Raw genomic sequence first — 7,710 nt, forward strand, 5'->3', positions numbered from 1 at the left:
CACAGAAGGACTTGCAGGTTCTGATGGTTGAAATACTGAACATGAGCCTGCACCATGCGCCGGCAGAAAGCCAGTCGTATCCTGGGCTGCATCCAGAGCCGTGTGGCCAGCAGGTTGAGGGAGGGGATTGTCCTGCTGTCCTTGGCTCTCATGACACCATAGCTGGGGTACTGTGTCCAGCTCTAGGACCCACAGCCTAAGAAACGCACCGACCTGCTGCAGTGGGTCAAGAGGAGCCACAAAGACCATCAGGCAACTGGAGCTGTTGCTCTGTGAAGACAGGCTGAGAGGGTTGGGGTTGTGCAGCAGAGAAGAGAGGGCTCCCAGGAGACCTTCAGTTTAGAAAGGGAGGGACACTTGGTTGGGGTGTGTAGGGATGGGACAAGGGCTACTGGTTTTAAACTGAAAGCAGGTATATTTAGATTAGCTATTGGGAAGGAATCCTTTCCTCTGAGAGGAGTGAAACACTAGAACAGGTTCCCCAGAGAAGTTGTAGAAGCCATTTCAGGGTGCTCAAGCTAGATGATTTAAGATCCATTCCATCCCCAGGTGATTCTAAGAATCATGGCAGGATTCTGGGTTGTATGAAGTGGGAGCACAACATTTAAGATGAAAGACAAAGGGACTTCATCAGCAGCAAGGCCTCACAAGTAGCCACTCCCAGGAGTTTGGATGTTTCACGAACAAAGAATGTTTGTGGCCCCACAGGGCTCTGGGACACGGCATAAAAGGCTGCGATGCTCCAGGCTCTGCATCCTCCTCCTCTCTGGCGTGCCTTTCCTCGAGGAACGAGGTAAGCCTGAGTCCGCTCCATCTCTCCCTGTGGGCTGAACTGCTGTCATGGAGGCTGTCCAGGCTGATCCTTGGGCTGCCTCAGCTTGGCCCTGACACAGAACTGTTGAAGGGCCGTCAGCCTTTCCATGGTGGTGGCTGGGGACAGCTGGGAAGAGGGGGCTTTGTTCCAGCAGAAGGGGATCAGTGGGGCTCAGCTGCAGGGGTATTTGCCCAGCAGAATTTGCACCTGCCGTGGTGTAGCAAAATGTCTCCAGACATCTCTAACACAGCCATGTCTCTTCTGGACATGGGCTGTGACCCGTCTTTCCACAGGGGCCTTAAAGCCACTGTGCTGGGTCCTATTCCTGAAGTGGGGCGGCCTTCCTGTGCCGTGCCACTCGCAGGGCACGAGGAGGGTTGTGGGAGCTGTAGGCACAGAGCGTGTTTTGAAGACCACACGTGTCCCTGGAGAGAGCTGAGGGCCAGACAGACTGATCCTGAGGCTGGTTGGCGCTCCCTGCTCTGTGTTGCAGCTTTGCCTCCTGCGCCGAGAGATGTCTTGCTGCAGACCCTGTCCCCCACGGCCCTGCGGCCCCTGTGGCCCAACCCCCCTTGCAAGCAGCTGCAGTGAGCCCTGTGTCGCCCGCTGCGCTGACTCCACGGTGTTCATCGAGCCTTCGCCGGTGGTGGTGACCATGCCGGGCCCCATCCTCACCTCTTTCCCTCAGAGCACAGCCGTGGGATCCTCTCTGTCAGCTGCTGTGGGCAGCTCCCTCAGCAGTGCAGGGGTTCCCATCTCTTCTGGGGGCTCCCTTGGGCTGGGGGGGTCAGGCCTGTGTCTGCCTTTCCCCCGCTGCGGTCAGATCTGCTGAAGCTGGCGGGTCATCCGCTCTGTCCTTGGCAAACGGGCCGATCTCTTTCCCTGCCTGGCCCCCGCACACGTGTCCCTTGGTCTGTGTTCTGTGCCGCTGCTTTTGCTCCTTCTCATTAAAGCCTTTGTGCAGAATGGCTGGAGAGTTGTGGTCGTTTGTTCTCCTCCTCCCTCAGCTACCACCTGCTCTGCCAGGGTGAGTACTGGCTTCTGTCCTGAGGTTACCTGCAGCTGCACAAAATACTCCCAGAAATTACACCAGAGCACCAAAGCCTCAGTCACTGAGCTTGGGTCTGTAACCTGGAGATCACGGTCTTGCAGGGCCCGGTGCCAATTTGTTCTTTGTGAGAGTTAATAAAGATATTTTGAGCAACTTTTCAGTCCTGTCAGAGCTTCTTCACAAAAGCATAGGAAAATCAATCTTATCTCTTCTGTTGGTGATGTTGGAATTTTCTCAATGGGATGAGTACATGATTGTGGGCTGGAAAGGAGAAAAACACTTCTTTTCATGGCTGGACATAGGCAGTGTGGCTTCAACAGTTTGATGGCAAAGTTCACTCTGTTACTTCCTAAATGGATGAAGCATAAATAGCATATTGAATTGTAATCAATGTTTAATGTTTTATAGGGACACTGTGCATCTAGAAGTGTACGGTATGCAAAGGATATGGATACAAAATTAGAAGGGTGCAAAAGGGTTTAGCAGCACTCAATCCACAGTCATAGCAGGGAGTTAATTACAAATCCACGGTGACAACATTGATACCATTATCAATTCACACACACCCACACCCACAGAGGCACAGAGAAGAGCACATCTGTATTCAGGTGTGTAAATGTACCTATTGAAAATGCCCCTCGGGCTCATTGAAATAGTCACATCAATTCCCTTTGCATTTCTCAACCAAGCGTGGGTTGGGCTTTGAGGAGTGTGCGTGGATGTGTGTGTGGATCAAACCAGGCCTCATCATCAGTGGTGGTCTTTCAAGTACCCCAGCTTTATGGTTCTCAAGCTGCGAGAGACGTTCCACCCAGAGGGAGGTGCTGGCACAGCCCGCTGTGGTCCAGGAGGCCTCCAAGAGCCTCACTCAGGACAGAGCTGTTTACAGGCTCACAAGATGATTTGCCTTAGTCATCAGTAAGGTTCCATCTCTGACATAATCCATGGTGGTAAGTACTGGAAACAACTCCCAAGACATTTGGAAATTGTTTCCAAAACTGAAGCAACAATGGGGGTCTTCCACTTGGGCTACAATTCATCGAGAGAACGTTTCAAGGCTGTCGTGGGATGACTGATTATCCTTTGTTCCCCACCGTGGCTCATGCTGCTCATGGGAAGCTGATGCTGCTGTTATGGTCACGGGCTGTTCCCAGCTGTATCATGCAGCAGCACCTGGTGGTGAGGAACCTTTCACTGCCCAGCTGGTTTGGTGAAGGGGATGCTTCCTCTTGCAGCTGGTTCAGTCAAGGCTTGTCAGGGCGAGGAGCACAGGAGAGGATGAATGACCACAGCCACAGGGCAGGGTCTCCCAGGTGCCTGGCTGAGGCCAAGGCTCAGGGAGCTGCAGCCAGAGACCCTGGGCTTGTGTCTCTTGGGCCTCTGGAATGTGGCCTCAGGAGCCCGTCTGGCTCTCTGAGGGTCCCAACTACAAAGGTGGAGTGGAGCTGTGGGGGTGCATTCCTCCCCCCTCCTTTTTCAGGCTGCACTGAGATCTGAGAAATGCTCATTAGGCCTTGGCCTTGAAAACAGCACCTGTTCTCAGCTCTTCCTGAGCTTATCAGAAACACTGTCTCTTCCCAAGAACTGCTGTCTAACGAGCTCCCCTTTTCCTTATGACTGGTCTTGGAAAATACTTTTGTTGCCTGAACGCCATAACATTCCTGTTCTCACAGTTTCAAAGAAAGTGGCAACACAAACTGTGGCTAGGATGGAACATTGTTATGGCTAAAGCCCACTCTCTTGCGACCCTATAAACAGCGGTCCAAAATGAGACCATTTGAGTTCTCCTGGAGCGCAGCAGGCTGCGACCAGCAATCTCCCTCTGAGTGAGATGCCTCTCAGAGACAGCAAACTCTCAGGTTTGCAGTACTTGGAGGATTGCCAAACAACGAGGAGTCCTGGGCTGACACCCCCACTCCTTGAGGCCTGACCCTTTGCCCGTCGGGAGATGCAAAGGCATCCAAAGTGAGTATTTCACTGACCTCTGTGGGAATTTTTCACAGGTAACTTGCTCACACTAACTCTTTATGTCTGTGTGCGTGCACGTGTGCATATGCTATAGCAAATCTGGGAGAAATACTGCTTTCTTAGATGTTTAAGTACCTTGGATATCTAAGGAAGTTAGGCCTGTAAGTAAAGTTACAGTTATAAACTGTGAGAAAAGAGACAACTCTTAGTTAAAAATTAAAGTAATTTATTAAAAATGGAAAAATTGAAAAATTACAAAAATTAGCAAAATGTAAAAATTTGGGATCCTATGGCTCGGTAGATGGTATGCCCCAGGAGCGCAGGGATTTTAGATCTTCTGGCTGAAACAGCACTAGACCTCAGGTAGCGAAAAAGGGCTTGCAGTGCTAGGCTGGCTTTTGGCTGGTCCAAAAGCCAAAAAAATTACTAAAGGTTCCTTAATAGGAGTAGGCCTTCCCAGCACTGAACTCAACCTCAGCAAGGCCGGAGAGAAGGGGCATGTCTTTTGCTGGCTCGTTGTTTTATAGTGCCTTTGCTCCGCCCACAGCCCGCCCACAGCCCACCCCTTCAGTTTAAGGTGATTGGTGTTTTCCCTTTGACAGATTATCTCTGTCCACCAATGGCTCATCCTTGTCAGAGGGGTAGTATTAGTTGAGATAAGGGTCATTAAAATTCAGGTTGCTATGGTACTTGCTTACAGGGTAATGGCTATAGGGGCTGGGCTGTTTGTTGGAACTGGGGTTTTGAAATCTGCCTTGGAACCAAAGTACAAGTAAAAACACCAAAAAATACATCCAACACATCTTAAAACACTTGTAAAAGTATACAGTAAACACAGGAAGGATAACTCTTATGGTGTACAAGTGATTAATGTTTGAAAAGGGATTTTAACTGGGGAACTTTTAACTGGGGATTTTTTACTGGGAAGGGTGCAAATAGACTGCTTTGAACAAGTGAAAACCATAATAATAAAACTTGATTTGTGTACCTGGGCTGATGGGTTAATTTTAACATTCAATTTTAAAATATTTAACTCAAAATTAATTAATTAAAGCACTTAATATGCAAAGACCAAGCACAAGTAGGGATTTCATGTATGACATAACCTTACCTAAATGCTGCTAAGTGTTGTTCTCCTGCTAAGTTGCTAAGTATAACTTTGAAGTTCTATGTTAGGTTAAATGCTATTCAAGTGTTATTCCTCTGTTAAATTTTAAGGTTAAGATATTAATTAGGTTTAATGTATAGGTTCAGTTAAAATACTGTTAAGTTTGAGTGCTGTTAAGCTTTTAGGCTGTGTTCCTTTATATCCTTGCCCTCCCTGTCTTTTGTCACACACACACACACACACACACACACACACACAGAGACACAGAGAGAGAGAGACACACGCACAAACACACACATTCCCCTAGATAGTTCTTGGTTTATTTCTGTTTTGATTGCTTGGATTTTGTTTGGTTTTGTTGTTGCTTGTTTTTCCTTGTTGTGCCTTAACTGTCCTGTAAGTAGTAGAGTGAGTCTTGCCAAGGAACTTAGTTGTGCTTTCATTTAATATTTAAATCTGGCTTTTGCTGATACCCTTGCCAGCAATTTTTTTAAGCAATCTGAAACACTTGTTCATAAGAGGAGCCTTGGGCCGAAGTGCCTGGGCATTGGTGTCGTGGCACAGGGCACGTGATGTGCAGGGCAGGGAGGGCTGGAGCAGGTAGTTGTGGCCGAGTGGTGAAGGCGATGGACTAGAAATCCATTGGGGTTTCCCCGCGCAGGTTCGAATCCTGCCAACTACGGGGCGTGTGCCCCTTTTGGGCTGCGGGCAGCTGACCACGCTGCAGCCGCGACACAGCCCCAGAGGAGGGCTCCTGCCAGTGCAGCCCCGGCTGTTCCCGCAGAGCAGCCGCAAGGGAGGAGCTGCTGGCGGCCTTGCCTGCCTTGCCTGGCTTCGTGAAGGGCCTTCCTCGGGGCAAGGGGAAAGCCTGAGGTGCACACCTAAGGGCAGGGGGACAAAAGCCCGTCTGTGCCCTGCAGCCAAGCCACTTGGCGTGAGGGAAGCACTGCAAGGGAAAAGAAGCTCAGAGATGTTGTCAGCATCAATGAAGAAGGAAAGGGGAAATGCGGACAGCACCTGGAGCTGAGCATTTTGTCACCTCACATTAGCACCAAGCGTGAAAGGCAAGGACCTGCAGCTTGACAGCCTGCTTAGCACAAAGTGCCTAGAACCCAGAGCTTTTCCTTCAGGGTAACCGTGAGCAGCGTTGAGCTCAGGCACCAGAATTTGCACAGCTAAAAGAGGAGAATTTCTTCCGTTGGCAATTCTAAGCAAAGGGAGCCTGCGTCCCTCCTTGGCCAGCAAAGAACCAAACTGTCGGGCAGGTGCAGTCCTGCAGTGTGCTGGGAGCAGAGCTGGATTTCTGGGCAGGGCTGCAGCCGTCAGGATGTTGCTGGATTTCAGGTGCCCCCGTCCCTAGTAAGGCCCAAGGCTGCAGCCTGCGTCCGGGATGCCTTGAGCACATGCAGCGCCAGCTTGGGTGGTCAAAGGGCAAGTGGCCGTGCAGGGCTGTGTGCGGGAGGCGTGGGAGAAGGGCAAGGCCTGGCCCTGGAGCTGTAGAGCGCATGCCCAAGGGAGATGAATTTTTTGGGGAGTGTGTTTTGTGGGGCGGGGGAGGCCAAGCAGAGAGGAAGGGGGAGAGCGAGAGCCAGCAGTGCCCGGGCAGGGTCAGGCCCGGCTGGGGCCAGTGGCAGCCAAGCCCCAGGGGGAGCAGAGTGGCGCAGCGGGAGCGTGCTGGGCCCATAACCCAGAGGTCGATGGATCGAAACCATCCTCTGCTACCAGGGTACTTTTTCACCGACACTGCCCCACCCAACAGCTTTTACCCTGCTTGGCTCTAGCTCTTTGAGCAACCCCGGCCATAGCACTCATCTTCTCTCTGCCCCCACTACCTGCTTTTGTTAGAAATGCTACAACTTTTATAATTTTTTAAACTAACTTTAGTCAGGGGTTTGTTCACCTTTGCCCAGGAGGAGGGGAATCAAAGCTTTTCTTCAAAAGACTCTGTTTACCCAGGGCTTGAGTTTCGCTGGCTGGGTGTCAATCAACAAAAAGAAGATTCCCAGGTGTCAGTCAACAAAAAGAAGATTCCCAGATTATGAGCGTTTAACATGCATCTACAGGTTGGGAGTGGCCAGAAGATACAGAGGAGATAAATGGACATTAACATTACCGCCTGGTGTGGCTGGAGACACGTGGTCTGGGAAAAGATTGATAAGAGCACCAAATTAGCATCAAGGGAAAAGGGATCGATAACCAATAGGAGATTGCATTCTAAGGATTGTGTGATTTAGGTCCAATGAAGAAGAATTTCTTTGGGGTTTTCACGTAAAAATAGGTGAAAAATCTGGTAAAGAACCGTGTGTGATGGAAAAATTTCCACTGCACAAACCAGACATGTGTGGATGGAATAATTTCTATTGCAAATCTTGGCCAGAATACCATCCTGGCCAGAATAAAGAAATGCCTAATTCTCTAGCATTGAAAAGATGTTGTTTGAGAGTTTCTGGTTTTCCCTAGGCTTTGGTGACACTTTCTCTTTGGCTTTCTCAGGCACCAACACTCCCAAAGGGCCCCTCAGCATGGCCTATGGGCAGCTGTGCAGCAGCAGGCACAGCTCCCCCCATGAGGCCCTGCGTCTTATGGGCACACAGGTCTTCCTCCCTCCCCTGCAGGCAGCTCAATCCCCAGCTTCCCAGGCACAGGAGGGCACCTCCAGGCCCATGCAGGGGCAGAGGAGGCTCAGGCTGCTCCACACGTGCTCAGCTCAAAGACCTGGGAGCTTTCTCCATCCTCGTCTGTTTGCTGCCGTGACCATTTGTAGGGTGA

At 50.5% G+C, this 7,710-nt stretch overlaps 2 non-coding genes across 2 annotated transcripts; both read left to right on the forward strand.

Moving 5' to 3' along the window:
- The first annotated feature begins 5,541 nt into the window (after nucleotides 1-5,541).
- On the forward strand, nucleotides 5,542-5,623 carry TRNAS-AGA (transfer RNA serine (anticodon AGA)). Its single transcript has one exon. It is a non-coding gene; the product is annotated as a tRNA-Ser (tRNA).
- A 967-nt stretch (nucleotides 5,624-6,590) lies between these two features.
- TRNAM-CAU (transfer RNA methionine (anticodon CAU)) lies at nucleotides 6,591-6,662 on the forward strand. The gene has a single exon. It is a non-coding gene; the product is annotated as a tRNA-Met (tRNA).
- The last annotated feature ends 1,048 nt before the right edge of the window (nucleotides 6,663-7,710 follow it).

This window comes from Aphelocoma coerulescens, chromosome 9, assembly GCF_041296385.1.
Source record: "Aphelocoma coerulescens isolate FSJ_1873_10779 chromosome 9, UR_Acoe_1.0, whole genome shotgun sequence".
In the NCBI taxonomy this organism is placed as follows: Eukaryota; Metazoa; Chordata; class Aves; order Passeriformes; family Corvidae; genus Aphelocoma; species Aphelocoma coerulescens.